The sequence below is a fragment of the Macaca fascicularis genome, chromosome 2 (assembly GCF_037993035.2).
Source record: "Macaca fascicularis isolate 582-1 chromosome 2, T2T-MFA8v1.1".
Taxonomy (NCBI): Eukaryota; Metazoa; Chordata; class Mammalia; order Primates; family Cercopithecidae; genus Macaca; species Macaca fascicularis.
In genome coordinates, this window is record NC_088376.1 from 168,013,598 (window position 1) to 168,030,068 (window position 16,471).

General features: G+C 36.4%; 1 long non-coding RNA gene across 1 annotated transcript in view; it reads right to left on the minus strand.

Moving 5' to 3' along the window:
* The window catches only part of LOC102118040 (uncharacterized), a 77,001-nt gene extending 62,135 nt beyond the window's left edge, over positions 1–14,866 (minus strand). Inside the window, exons 1-3 of the long non-coding RNA XR_010584656.1 lie at positions 9,151–14,866; positions 8,521–8,612; positions 7,370–7,472 (exon numbers count right to left, since the gene is read on the minus strand). This is a non-coding gene — a long non-coding RNA (uncharacterized lncRNA). The remainder of the gene's footprint in view (positions 1–7,369; positions 7,473–8,520; positions 8,613–9,150) is intronic.
* Positions 14,867–16,471: the final 1,605 nt, after the last annotated feature.

Below are 16,471 nucleotides of genomic sequence, written 5' to 3' on the forward strand. Positions count from 1 at the left end.
AGAAACCACTTCCTACTTATTAAAATGGCTATAAAAAAAGACAAACAAAAATTAGTGTTGGTGAAGATATGGAAAAACTGTAACCCACATATGTTGCTAGTAGGAATATAAAATGACTTGTCACTTTGTAAATGTTTAACAGTTTCTTAAAAAGTCATAAAAACTACTGACATGCCACAGCACAGATGAACCTCAAAAACATGCTAAGTGAAAGAAGTCAGACATAAAAGATTACATATATGTTTTCATTCATACGGAATATCTATAAAAGGCAAATTTTTAGACGGAAAGCAGATTCATTATTTTCTAGGGTTGGGTGTAGCAATGAAGATTCACTGCAAATGGACTCAGGAGATGTTTTGGGGGTGATGGACATGTTCTAAAAGTAGACTGTGGTGGTCAGTTGCACAATTCTGTAAATTTACTAACAAACATTGAATTGTACACTAAGAATGGCTAAATGTATGGAAATTATACTTCAATAAAACTGTTATTAAACGATCAGTTATGTTTCAGATAGGAGGTGTTTCAACAGCCTGGGTCCCAGAATGAACACACATAAGGAGGAGAGTGCAGGAAACTCATGATGGATGTGAACAAGAAAATAACATTTGTTGTTGTAAGTCACTGAGATTGAGATTTGGGAATCATTTTTTACCCTAGCATAACATAGTTTATCCTGACTGCTAGACTTACCTTTCTGAGAAATAAAATGTATCATTACATATTGATGTTAAATTCTTCAATGGAGAGCTCTATTTGAGAAGTAAAATTATTATAAGTGCATTTTCTATAATTTCATAACATAACTTTATGGTTCCTTGAGTTAAAATATAAACTTTCTGTTACATCTTTTTAGGTTTCATGCAACTCTGAGTCATATGACAAAATTATTTACATATATTTGCATAGCACTTTACCAAGAGTTGGGAATATATTAATGAACAATATAGACATGGCCCCTACCTTCACAAAGCTTATAGTTAAAAAAAAAAAAAATGTTTATTATCTGTGTGCTTTATACAATTTATTTTAAAACTATATATTTGTTTTCATGTTCCATGATAGTTTTTAAAATAAAGGAAGTAGATGATTGTTCTTTGAATTTAAACTTCTGTGACTATCACTTCTCATTTGCCAGATAATTTTTACAATGCATATTTTAATTCGTATTCATTTTTTATTTCTACCAGCAGATGGAACCCTTTAGATTTATTTTGTCTCCAATAGCACTATATAAACTTTTGTGATTTATTCTAATTTTTAAGAATTCTTTTTTCTTTGATTTAATATTTATTTCTATAACACAAATTAATGATAATAGGCAAAGATAGTCATTCTACATTCCAAAAAAGCACCTCCACATTAATAAAATTCATATCAGCATATTCAATTAAAGAATATTCAATTAAATATTCACCTATTCACCCTATCACACTCCCCTAAATCCCCACATTCACACATACACACAAAAAATTGCAAGTCACATAGTCTCAGGAAAAACACTGCATTCTTTAAGGTGTTACGGTACTTTGCAGAAACATTTGTATGCATCTCTGCAAAGGTGTAGAGCAAACGACCTATTCTAGGGGCAAAATCACACCAGAATGTGGCACTCCAAAGAATGGTCAAAAAGCAGCTCTCCAGCTTTGTGGTAGCTTCTCCCTCTGCACACAGCACCACTTGAGTTAAACCATGGTTGCTGGTTTGAGGCAAAACAGCACAGGAAAAAAGATGACTTCTATAAGAAACCACAGGCTGGACATGGTGGCTCATGCCTGTAATCCCAGCACTTTGGGAGGCCGAGGTGGGCAGATCACTTAAGATCGGGAGTTAGAGACCAGGCTGGTCAACATGGAGAAACCCTGTCTCTACTCAAAACACACAAAAAAACTAGTCAGGTATGGTGGTGCATGCCTGTAGTCCCAGCTACTAGGGAGGCTGACACAGAAGAATAGCTTGAACCTGGGAGGTGGAGGTTGCAGTGAGCAGAGATTGCGCCACTCTACTCCAGCCTGGGTGACACAGTGAGACTCTGTCTCAAAAAAAAAAAAAAAAAAAAAAAAAAAAAAAAAGGAAGTCACAGATAAGCTTCTGTGGCTGTTTCACTTAATACCTCCTTAGGGAATCCTCTCCCTTAAGACCTAGTCTAAGCTCTAAATGCTAAAAGATACTATCTGTTTCTCAGGGTTCTTAGGGCTCATATCAGACACTGAAGAGTAATTCCATACTATTAGGTATTAGCTAATGTTTGTCGAAGAGACCTGCTTAGCCTGGATGAGGATGGGCATGCAAATGAAACCTGGAGTTGGAATGGTCACATGGTATGTCTAAAGAGATTGGCCTGAGGCTTTTTCAGAATTCTCCCTTATGTCAGTTCCAGCATTATGTAGGAGGTAGTAGGTTAATTCTAACATACATGATATGGTTAGTCTTTGTGTCCCCACACAAATCTCATCTTGAATTGTAATCCTCATAATCCCCATGTGTCGAGAGAGGAATCAGGCGGGAGGTGATTGGATCATGGGACAGTTTCCTCCATGCTGTTCTTGTGATAGTGAGTGAGTTCTTATGAGATCTTATGGTTTTATAAAGCAGTTTTCCCTGCTGTTGCTGGCTCTCTCTTTCTTGCCACCACATGAAGTCTTTGCTTCCCCTTCACTTCAACCATGATTGTAAGTTTCCTGAGGCCTCACCAGCCATGCAGAACTGTGAGTCAATTAAACCTCTTTTCTTTATAAATTACCCAGTCTTGGGTAGTACCTTTATAGCAGTGTGAAAATGAACTAATACAATGCCTAAGCAAAGCATGCAAATGAAGAGTTCAACTAAACTTGGCAAGTCTCCTGAGAGTGCATGGTGCAAGAATAACACAAATAAATACAATATCTGAGATTGGCACTGGAATAAGTTTATGGAGAAAACTTGAAAGAATATAATTGTCAGGAAAAATAGAAACTCAGAAGTGTTTTGTGTTGATAGACAACTAAAGATCAGATGAGACAAAAGCTGTCTCTGAAGATGCCAGGGCTGACACATGACAACCTATGCCAAATTCTTCCTCCATCCCTATTCCCCATTCCTTGGCATTTTACAAGTCTCACGGTCACTGAATCTGCACTGGGAAAACACAGCTGTAACTCCAAAATGATTGAGTTTCCAACACTCAGCAGAATGGTGTCTCATAATCAAAATTAAGTTCAGTTGAGAAACATGATAATAGTTATATTTCTTGCAAGCTGCCTGTGTTGACTGACACTCAAGCCCAAATTCCCATAACTTTCTGATACCCCACTATTAGGTATGACACCAATCACTACAACCTCCAGCCCCCATGAAAAATATATTCAGAATTGATGGGAAAATTTGAGGTTAAAAACATGTCTACACAGTATTAATGTTTCCAAATAGTTGTTCTATTGATGGAAATAATTTTGCATCATGTGTTTTAGTTGGTAGTAAAAGGAAGCCCAAATAGTTGATCCATAAGCTCTCTATGGTCACATCCTCATCAGATTGACCAAATTTATAGGCAGAATAGCAGCAGACCCAAGTTTCTGTATTTATATTTCTTACTTGAACTTCATGATGAAAAACATAAAACTGTTCTGAGTTATTTTAACATTAAACACATTCATCCTTGGAATTGGAAAATGCTAATGCTTTCCTACGCCCATATGCTGAATAAAATTGAAAGTAAACAGAGCTAGCATATTTTGGGAATTGCTACTATAGTCATCAAAGCAATTAAAAACTCATTTCAAGGTGGTTATTATAGTAGTATTTGTTGTTATTTATATGTCTCAAGTGGGGTACTTCTGTAGTAGTATATTATACCACATATATTACTAGCATAAAAACCAAGAAAACTTATCTATTTCATAAATATCAGGATTAGTCCTTAAGGCCTAAAATTTTCAGCTCCAACATCTTAAGGATGAAGTCTTTCCTGTACTATCACGAGTTTAATATTTTGAAATAAAATTGCATTTATGGTCATAAAAGTATAATAGATTAAGAATAATAATGTTTGATTATTTGACTCATACCTACATGAATTTCCATTTATTTGATTAGATTGCCATAACCTTCTCATAAATTAAAAGTCTTTGAAAGAATTAATAGTACAATTTGTCTCAGACTATAACATTGCTTACTCTGTCTGATATATTTGTTTACCAAGGTAGAAAGAGGAAAAAATAAGCTCTGTTGTAAGAATCTTATTTCCGTTATGCTAAATATTATCTTAAAATTCTTAATAGAATAAGACTTTGCTATAAAGTTTCTCAGTAGGTTAATGTTTTCCCATACTTACATAACTGTTTTTATATGAGAATTTGTCTCTTCAACCACGGGGTAAACACATGAAGGACAGAGAAAAAATGTTGTACATTGTTCTTTACACCTCTAGGTATCATACACTTTTGTAGGTCTGAGCTATACTTTATGCCTGGGAAAATCTTATTCTACATCTCAAGGAGCTTTGTGCGTACTCCTCTCTTTTCCTTGCTAACATGCGATCCATAGAGTGCCAACAGAAAGTGCTATTTACATAAAATTAAGCCAAAATTACTGAGCAGCTTGTGACAGGCAAATCACAAAAGTGGCTGACATCCTTACAAATGCCCTAAGCATCTTCGTGGTGACCATTCATTTCCTGTGAAAGAATGAAAGTCTCTGTATAGTCTAAACCTACTCCAGAAAATGATAACAGCCACACTGACATTTCCAACCAATCTCATAAGGCCAAGATTCTTCCCCAAAAGGAGCCCTGATCTTGGATTCTGGGTTTTGACCTGGGTCACACCTCATACTCTGTGTGTATTTCCTGATTCTGTCAAATAGATATGTAGTCCTACATTTCCCACAGCTTTCCATGAATGCTGCCTGATATTATGGAAACACATTAGAAGGTCTCAGCTACCAATAAATAGACTTGCCCTTCTAATAGATGCCTGGGCTCCTTTCCTTGTGGTTTTAACCCCTGGTTTTCTATTTCATTGGATTTATCAGCTAAACTCAGAGTCTAGAGCAACAGGGATTGAAATTTTTTGTATATGTACTTACATAAAAATATACCATCTCCTTCATCAGAGGTTTTGGTCTGATGAGTCTTGTGGGTTGTTTACAGTCTGTCTTGCGCTTTAAGGGAATCACCTGTTTGCTGGAGTGAAGTCTGTGGCAGCTTGAGGGCTTGTTATGGCCACATCCCCATTCTGGTTAAAGCTAATAAATTTACAGACTCATTTTGAGCAAATCTGCCTATGTCAGTTAACTGTTGCTATGTGACAAAGGACCCCTAAATCTCGGTATTTATTGAGCTCATACATCAGTTGGTTCACTAGAGGTTAGCTGATCTAGAGTGGGCCCATAGGGGTGATCCAGCTGAAACACTTACGTATACCCTACATGTCTCTCATTCTTTTCCTGGCCCAGAAAGCTGGTACAGGCATGTTTTTCCCTTGGCAATGGCAGAAATGCACAAAGATAAGGAGAAACATACAAGTTCTCTTCACTGAGACTCTCTACTGGCATGTTACCACTTCTGTGTACTTCTGTGTCATTCTTTTGGCCAAAATAAGTCACATGACCAAGCACAAAACTTAATCAAATAATGAGAAAATATATTCTGCCTTTCAGCAGGAAGAATGCAAAGTCCCATGGCAAATGGCACAGATACAGAATGACTAAATAACTCCATTAATGCAAATTACCACACTGCCACAGCTTTTCCTTGCTGTGAACCACAGGATTACACTCCTTCATACCACTGACTGAGTCAGGAATCAGTATCTGATCCAAGAGCAACCTTCTACTGTGGCTATCAACTTATGAGGTAGCCCAATACAAGAGTTCTGTCCAATAAGAGAACTTGGTTTCCACCTAGGTGCTTAGAATAACCAAACCATGGAAGTGCAAAGCTGTTGGTGAATATGGCTTCCACCAGCGGACAGAGAAGCAAAGGAAATTAATATGTACCTTTCCTGCAGTGGTAAGAAACTGTACTTCTTAACTCGTCTCTTTGCTAGGGAGCTTCCTGTCTAATTTCTGTGAGGCAGGAAGTGGCCAAAAGTCAGCTTACGTTAATCTCTACCCTGAGACATATCTTTGTGTAAAGACCCACTCAGTGGTGAGAAAAAACTGCTCCTGGCCTCACCTCCAGAACCAGAAAATTAGTTCTACTCAGATTAATTAAATGCTATGAGTGTTTTTGGGCTCCCAATCAAATTTTTTAAAGTTATACTAAAAAATGGGTAAAGATAAGGCCTACTTGTAGTTATTATCCAGGCCAATACTTTTATATTAGATTCTCTCCTCCCTACTCTTTTAAATTAGATTATTGTTGATCATTCAGGACATGGTGCCAATCCCTCCTTGGTGTGAAGTCTCATTAGGTTATCAATTCCATATCAAATACTTCCTTCTTTGATCTCCCAGAGAATTTACTAGCTGTATGCTTACTGAAATTTCTGTGTTGGTTATGGGGCCCCTGCCACACACTAACACACAGCACTGTGGAAGGGGCATCCCAAGGGAGTTGTGTCCTTCATCAGAGATCACACTCCACTATCCCCAACTCTGAGAAACACCCCTGGCCACAGATAAGGAAGTCAGGAACGGTCACCTGACACAACACCAGCTAATCCACCCATTAGGCAATGGCTGGGTGAGAAAGCTCAGCCTAAATGAGATTTGAATAGTTAGCTATGTCAAACAGATTTAGCCTCAGAAATTTGAACTTGAACTCTAGAACAGGAGTGGGGGTAGAAGACAGAGAGAAAAATAACCTCAGAGAGTAGCTGCAGTATGTCAACGGTAGACCACTGGTGCAGGGATCCTTCAAGCTCCCTTGAATCCAGAACAAGTCTCCAGCTCCTATCTTCCTATTCATGTGTGGCATGAACTTTTACCCTGGAGCTCCATGATATCCCATCTCTCTTATCACTAAATGAATTCTAATAAAAAGCCCCAGTAAGTCCATTACTGAAAATTAAAATAACTAACAAAACAACCATTGATTACACGCTCTATTGTATCTTTTGTTGCATGTTGTATGCCTGTCTTCCTATTTAGTGAGACTATTTGCTCCTTAACAGTAGAAATATATATCTTCTCCAGGAAGCTAACACAGACATCTAACGCATTGAGATCCTCAGGAAGAACATAAATTGGATTGACAGCAGTCCCAAAATTCTCTCTAAAATCAGTTTTAAAATTATACCAAAATGTATTTGTTATGTGCTATTTTCAAAAATTACAGTTGAATTTTTTCTTTCAGGTGTGGGATGACCTACATAATGGCTTCCCCGACAGCAGAAAGAACAGAATAATTTAACTAACTTATTATTTTCTCCAGTATTTGACTTACCTCCACTAGAGCAGAGTCTAGGCCAGTAACTTCCTTAGACCAGTTCTATGTCTGCTGGCAAAACTTTTCATCCCTCAGTTCTTTGCACAAATAAAAATCATACCTGGAGGTGAAATGAACAACAACAACAAAAAAACCTACAAAGAGTCACTGTGAGAAATGAGGGTGAGCCAGAAAATATCGGGCAAGCATACTGTCAGCTGTATGAACTCCCCTCCACTAGCCACACCCACTCTGGGACGCTGAAGCCGAAGAGGTAGGATATTATCTCTCAGCCTTCATCTGCACACTGCATTCTGCCAGCATGCTAGAGGCTTGTTATAGGTAAGTATACAGAGTAACTCTACAAGGCTTAAATTTTTCTCAAGTCTGTGCTATTTTGACATTTCAAGCTATAAATCTTTAATAGAAAAGATAAATCAAAGGCAGGTTACCTTGGAAGTATTTTATTTAGCAATATTCTTAAATTCCATCTTACAACTTTGATCCTTCTCTGGAAGCCTATACTTGAATCTGAAACATTTACAAACTTTTAAAAATTCAACTTTAACTTAAAAAATATTCAATACAGAAACAAGAAAGGCAACAATATGTTTTACAAATGTATTCAGGATCAAAATACTTGCTATTTTTTTCTAATTAAAAAATTTTGCCTAAGTATCCTTCCTAATCTCAGAGACTCTCCTGTGTGTCTTTCTTATTAGATTGAAGTCCATATATCAGTCACCACTGCATTTCTGTCCTTTGAAAGCCATGCTAAATCTTACATCTTATGAAACAATTGAGAGAAACTGTTTTTTACCAGTTTCTTTCAAAACATGATTTATTCTATTGTACCTTTCATTTCCGGAAAAATAGATATTGTTTCATTCTCTGTAAGAAATGTCATTTCTAGAAATATCCAATTTTCCCTTCCATTAGAAAATATTATCTAATCATTTCATATTCTAAATAAAAGTTCAACTGTTACTGTTCAAGAATTCTGAAATGTAATTTTTCTAGTCTCTGTGTCCATGGCAGTAGACAAGATTTATTTTCACCAAGGATATAAAATAGGGCAAGTGGAGATGTGGTCTACAAGCATATTATCACACACAAATATTATTTGGCTTGCTCCCAAAACTATTCTCTGCCTATGGAGACTCACTCACCCTGCTTTTAGTTCAACCGGACCTAGATGAGCTTGAGGCTTGAATCAACCAGTGGGAACTTCCCCCAATGGGAAGCGCATCCAGGACTTTTGCTGAAACAATAGAGAAATACACATTCTATCTTTCTGGGATCATGAGTAATACATTATCCAGTATCCATCTCACTTGTCACTCATTATACGGCAGCCATTTGACTTAGTAGAACAGACACAACTCTCAAGTCCAGAGGTGGCTTATCCTGTTTAGTATAAGCCAATCTGTCAAGAAAGCTCTTATCCCTCTTTCCCTAGATACTGAGTCCAGGATGGGCAATGACCTAAACTGGTCCCCACAGAATGAAATACAGGACTTCTGTGAATAACTGAGGGGGAAGATTTGTTTCTTGGTCTGATTGATGTGGTATGCATCTGTGATGACTAGAACCATTACAGCTACAGCTGACACATAAAGAAAAGCTAAGAGAATCCCAGAGAGTTACATCAAACCACATCCAAAGCTTCACTACATCTGGATACTTAGCAGTTATGTGAACCAATACATTTATTATTTAAAGCAGTTTGTGCTGAAGATCATGTAATGTATGCTTAAAGTTTTCATTAACATCTTTGCCATTACATGGCGAGCGCTCACCTGAGAATAAAGTCGAAGTGAAGAAAAGCAGCACTGGGAAAGAAAGCAGGATAGATTGATTGCTGGTGACATCACTTGAGGTCCCTTCTTCATTGTTAATTAATGCAGCATCCTTTCTTATTTAAATTAATCTGACTTGGGTTTCTTCTACTTGCAAATGTGGAGTACCGACTAATTCAGTAGTGTTTCTGGTTTGCACAATTTAGTGGCTCTGAAATGATTATCTGATTATTTTTTCAGTAAAAGGGACCACCATGGGAACTTGATTTGAAAATAAAACAAAGAAATAAATATAATGGTCTTTCAGAACTAAATTAAGTATAATATAGCCACTGGTCAGAAAAACTGAATTTAAGTTGATTTTCAGTCCAACTCACCAATTCACTACTTTAAATGATAGTATTGACTAAAAAATACAGAAAAAGTTTGAAAATGGCTTAAATAAATTCTATCACCCTTAATACCTGGTTAATGCCTATACTATATGCTCCCATAGGATGATTATTATTTGTACTACATTGCAGGCTTCAAAGGAGGCCTGAGGCTTCCTCTTTCACCAAAACCATGAAGAAAGATTATGTAGACCAAGGTTAAAAGCACTGCTGGGTTCCAATGTTAAGGGCTAAAACTTCCAATATGGCAAAGGGGTTTGGCATCCCTGTGGCTTCATTTTTTACCTTATAGTTATTGTTTTAAGAAATCTCCTCTCTTTGGATACTTTCTTCATGGGAGGATCCTGCTTTAGGCTTTCTGCTTCTTCTTGAACACTTTGCCACTTAGAAATTTCTTCTGCCAGATACCCTAAATCATCTCTCTCAAGTTCAAAGTTCCACAGATCTCCAGGGCGGGGCAAAAGACTACCAGTCTCTTTGCTAAAGCATAGCAAGAGTCACCTTCCTCCAGTTCCCAACAAGTTCCTCATCTCCATCAGAGACCACCTCAGCCTGGACTTTATTGTCTGTATCACTATCAGCATTTTGGTCAAAGCTATTTAACAAGTCTCCAGGAAATTCCAAACTTTCCCACATCTTCCTGTCTTCTGAACCCTCTACGTCTCTAGGAAGTTCCAAACTTTCCCACATTTTCCTGTCTTCTGAGCCCTCCAAACTCTTCCAACCTCTGCCTGTTACGCAGTTTCAAAGTCATTTCCACATTTTTGGGTATCTTTATAGCAGCACCCCATTACCTCGGTACAAATTTACTGTATTCATTCATTCTCACGCTGCTAATAAAGACATACCTGTGACTGGGTAATTTATAAAGGAAAGAGGTTAACACACAGTTCCATGTGGCTGGTGAGGCCTGAGGAAACTCAGAATCATGGCAGAAGGCACCTCTTCACAGGGCAGCAGGAGAGTGAAGTGCCAAGCAAAGGGGGAAGAGCCCCTTATAAAACCAACAGATCTCATGAGAACTCACTATCACAAGAACAGCACAGGGGTAACTGGCCCAATGATTCAATTACCTCCCACTGGGTCCCTCCCATGACATAAGGGGTTTACGGGAACTAAAATTCAAGATAAGATTTAGGAGGGGACACAGACAAACCATATCACCTGTCTTACACTACTGATGGGGGACACTAAAATGTTTCAGGACTGAAAAGAAGTAGAAGAGGCAGGAAGGGCTCTGATTATTTATATACTCCTGAATCTGTTTTTTGTAAGGAACCACTCCTTTGCTTGTCCCTCAGATCAAAATCATCCCAATTTTCTAAAAATATGACTGTCAGAAGCTTTTGAACCAGAGCAGCTCCATCTTTAATCGGGGCTGGGTAAAATGAGGCTGAGACGTGCTGTGCTGCATTCCCAGCAGGTTAGGCATTCTTAGTCACAGGATGAGATAGGAGGCCGGCAAATGATACAGGTCGCAAAGACCACATTGATGAAACAGGATGCAGTAAAGAAGCCAGCCAAAACCCGCCAAATCCAAGATGATCTCCGGTCATCCTCACTGCTCTTTATGTTAATTATAGTGTATTAGCATGCTAAAAAACACTCTGGCCAGCGCCATGACACTTTACAAATGTCATGGTAATATCTGAAAGATATGATATATGTTCTAACCCTCAGTTCCAGGAAATCCCTGCCCCTTTCCTGGGAAACTCATAAATAATCCACCCCTTGTTTAGCAAATAATAAAGAAATAACCATAAAAATAGCCACCAGTAGCCCCTGGGAATGTTCTACGAAGCAGCCCTTCTTTTATTCCTTTATTTTCTTAATACACTTGTTTTCACTTTATTCTGTGAACTCAAGTGAATCCTTTCTTGCATAAAATCCAATAACCCTCTCTTGGGTCTGGATCATGATACCTTTCTGGTAAAATAACCAGTACAAGTGCTTGTTTCTTACATGCTTTCTTACTTACATACTTATTACTTCTTACATACTTTCAATAATATTAGTTTTTCAATAAAATTCTTGGACATTTTTAAAGCTCTGGGCTCCAAAACCAGTCTTCTGCCTTATAATTTATCAGTACTGGCCATAATAACAAATGTGTATGGATTCAGTGAATATTTTTCATTCAAAATGACAGCACTGCAGCCTGACAATTTTGAATATTATTTGCAAAGTGTATAACCTATGAAGGCTTGGAGGAAATAGCAAAATTAGAAGGCAAGGAAAATATTTTTCATGGTGAACTTGTTTTAAAACTGGAAGGAAACCTTTTTTCAATTTTGGGGGGTTTATGATCTCTCTAAATATGCCAATAAAACTAAGTTAAACATAATATACTTGTCTATTATTAAACAAACAAATTTATTGTATACCTGCAAAAGGTGTCATAAATAGGCATCACATATATTTTCTCAAAATGTCCAATCCTCAAACTTAAAAGTTTATTATTATTTTCCTTTGTAGCTTCAGTATTTTCCAAAGATTTTTATGATGACAGTTATCTAAATTGGGATCTCAGAAAGGCAACCTGTTTTGAAACTTTCAGTGTCCTTGGCATTTAGAATATCATTCACTCAGGTGCATTTCACAAACCTGGAAACACTGAAATTCTAAGATGTTGAAAAAATACTGGAGTTACTAAAAGATATTTTAAACAAATCTTCTCTGGAGATTTAATACAGAGCAGATTAATTTTCTGCACACATCATCTTGGGTATACAATTTGCAAAAAGGAACTAGTCTCTTAAATTTCCTTTATGCTTTCCCCTACCAGGTGGTGATGTTTAGTATCTCTTTACCTAGAGGCATGATCTGCTTTTGACATGGCTTGCAAAGTTAGTGACCTCTGTCATAATGTAAATCCACATGCTTAAAAACAAAACAAATTAGCAAAGATCTTTTTGCTCCTTTCTGCCAATTACAAATAAACAAAAATAAATAAATCAATAAAATAACTCTGTTAGAGAAACGGTTTACTGCAGGGAGACAAAGAAGGACCTTGGTGGTGTTCATTGCTTTTCCTCTAACCCTAGCTTCCTGGCTGAAATTTTTGACCAGAATTTTCCATTCATGTGCTAGAAATATGTAATAAATATTTGATAAATGGAGCTCTTTCACACTGAAACTTGTAGCATGACTTTGAAAAACTGTGGCCTGTTTTCTTAAAAATATACAGTAATGTACAAATACTATTTGCCATCCCTGCTTCATCCACACCAACCCTCAAAGATGTACACATTAAGAAAGAGTCCAGAAATCCTTCAGTTACAAAAATTCAGTAGTTCAGTTCTTGGGTTATAGAATTGCAGTATAAGAAAGATATACCCAAGGAGAGTTAAGACATAGGGACTTGTGTCTAGAAAATTAAGTCCAATTTAAAAAATGATGGCCCAGTATTCCTTGGGCTTTTTGAGAGTGTAATAATAATAATAAGAGTGGTAAGAGGCCTTCTGTGGTAGGCTGAATAACTGCCCTCTCCCTCAAAAGATGTCAACATTTGAATCCCTGGAACCTGTGAAACTGTTGCATGGTAAAAGGGACTGTGCACATGTAAATAAGTTAAGGATCCTGAAATGGGGAAAATATCCTGGATTATCCAGGTAGGCCTAGTCTAATCACAAGGATCTTCATAATAGGGAAGCAGGAGGGTTAGAGTCAAAGAAATGGATGAACTAACACACCAGACAGTTAAGCACTTTTCCTGGGTAAGCTGAATTTTTCAACTACTTTTTTTTCTCTGGGAGTATCTGTTGAGTCTGTGCAGGGACTGAAAGTAAGGCTTACCACAAACAGAGGGACTCCAATAGCATAAAGGGAACAAGTGAAACTTTGATGCTTGTGTGATCTGGAACAAAGGCTCAAACTCGTAAGTGGCAAGAGTAGAAGGACCACTCAGCTGAACCTAGCCCAAACTACTAACTTAGATAATCACGAACATATAAAATGGCTGCTGTTTTGAAGTGGTTTGGAGTGCAGCAATAGATAAGGTATAAAATTTGAAAATTCCCCAAATGTAAGAAGAGGATTTAGATGCATGTAGCTAAAACATTAAAAGCCAAACAACATAAAATTGTTGCAAATAAAATTATATAAAAAAATACAAAAATAAAATAATCTGCTCACAAGGAAATAAAAAGAGTAATGTGATAGACACCAATTATGGCCACTTTTTAAAAAGTGATTTAAAACTAAAATAATACTATGTAAATTTTATATAAATAAATTTGACAATCTAGAAAAAAAGGAATACTTTTCTAAGAAAAATTAAATGATTAAAAGGACTCAGAAAGAGATTGAAAATTACAGTGCCCAAAAACTATAGAATTGAGAAGACATATCCTAAAAAAAAAAAAAAAGCCCACTGGCCAAGATAGTTTTACAGATGAGCTTTACCATCTTGAGAGCATTGTACAAGACAATATTCCCCTGACTAATTCTATGAGGCTAGCCTAATACAAATCCAAAAACTGGATGAAGATTGCACAGGTCCATCCCACTTAGGAATCTCAATGTCATTTATAAAGTCAGCAAATTCCAAAATAAAAATATTAGTAAATTAAACACATACACATTAAAATAGTAATAAAACTAAAGAGTTTTTATCAAGGAATGGAAGGATGGTTCATCAGTAAATCTATCACTATAATTCAGTTTATTAACAAAATAAGTAAATAATAATTATGTTTATTTTATATATTTATAAAAAGTATTTGGTAAAATTTAATATTTATTGGTAATTTTTAAAATACAATGCAAGCTGTGAATATATAAACTTTTAATCAAATTTTCAGCAAAAAAACTACTTAAAGATGTGATATCAAAAATTCAGAAATAAGACAAAGACGTATACTCCCGTAAGTACTAGTCAATACTTTGCTGGCAGTTCTGACCAACTGTATTAGTCTGTTTCCATGCTGCTGATAAAGACACACCCAAGACTGTGCAATTTACAAAAGAAAAAGGTTTAATGAGACTTACAGTTCTACACTGCTGGGGAGGCCTCACAATCATGGTGGAAGGCAAGGAAGAGTAAGTAACATCTTACATGGATGGCAGCAGGCAAAGAGAAAGCTTGTGCAGAGAAACTTCCGTTTTTGAAACCATCAGATCTCGTGAGACCCACTGACTATCATGAGAACAGCATGGAAAAGACCTGCCCCATTGATTCAATCATCTCCCACTAGGTTCCTCCCATAACACGTGGGCACTATGGGAGTTACTAGATGAGATTCGAGTGGGGACAGACAGCCAAACCATGTCACCAACAAAATAAGAAAAGGAAACAACAGGTAACAAACACCGAAAAGAGAGAAAAAAACTATCACTATTAGGAGAGGATACGGATGTCAATATAACAAAACCAAGAGAATCAACTAAAAAATGATAAGTAATAAAACTTCATAAAGATGTATGGATAAAAAGTTGTCATGTAAAAATAAGTAGTTTTCTCATACAGCAGCAATATGAGAAAATGTAATGGAAAAAATTTCCTTTTTACAATTGTGTAAAAAAACTGTAAAACATTTATAATGATTTTGAAACACTGTGCATCTATGTAAATAAAACTGTAAAATTATTTTTAGACATCAACTAAGACTTACAAATGTCAAATTCCAAGTAATAAAAACCCAATTTAAACAATCTTAACCAATTGAAAGAAATGTCATAGGTTTGTGGTAATAGGAATGACAGGAGTTACAGCTGGTCTTTAGGCACAACTGGGTCTAGGGACTCAAGAAAGTAAATGGGCCTTTGTTATACTGGACATTTGTTTTATTTATCCTGTGCTCCTTTCATGGACTGCTCCTCCCCAAATCCACTTAGGTAATTCCAGTAGAACTTCCAATTACAGTTCCCACCTTGTATTTACAGATTGAACACATAATCTAGTTCCTAAAGTATCTAAAATTGATTTGTGTGTGCTGTATAGAGATCCAAGTTCTTTGTTCTTCCATTTTCCCAATACCACGTATTGAATAGTCTTTTTTCTCCCAGTAATCTGTGTTGCCAATCTGTAACATAATCAAATTGGCATTTATGCATGAGCTGATTTCTGGGTTCTATTCTGTTTCCATGTTCAGTTCATCTAATCAGTATACCTCACCATTAATAAATTTCATCTTTTCTTTTTCCTTTTCTCCTATTCTCCTTTCTATAACAACCCATTCTTCAGTCAATTCCATTATATACTTATTATGTGAGTAAGGGTTTGTTTGAAACTAATCTTGGTTCTGATGTGAATTTCCCATGTAAATCAATGGCTTGGTGTAGAAGAGAAAACTGAATGGAAATGAAAATGTGGGTGTACAAAAAACCAGGAAAGCATAAGCCCCTGCAAATCCAGTGAAATAAGGGCCTCAGATTTCTACCATATTGTGGATTTGGAGGTCAAAGGCAAATTTTATATACGTTTCCAGGTGCAGAATAACTTGTTTCACATCTGTATTACACAAGGATTTATAGAAACCTCTTTTAAGTTGCTTTGGATGTTAAATGTCTAATCTTAATTTTTTGCACATTTTTCTGACAAATTTTGATGGTTTAATTTTCTTTCATTATGAAAAAAAGACTTTTTCCTTTAGTATTGTTTTATTGGCTGTTACCTGCTCAGGTTATTAATGAGCTCATGTGTAGAAAAGTAGTACCTGTTTTTAGGCAAATGGCAAAAAATATGAAGTGACATGTATTTCACATGTGGTTGTGTGTGTGTATGGATGGAAAATTCTCTAACAGATACAGAAAAAAACATCTCAAAAGTTACTGCTTCCCTGATTTTGCACTTCCATTCCTCAAAGTGTACTATTTATTCTACTATTCTTTCCATTTGGCTAGTGTGGGTTTGTGTATATATGTGTATATATATAATTCTTGCCCTTATTAAAATCTAAGTCCCTGGGCAGCAAGATCTCATTTGATTA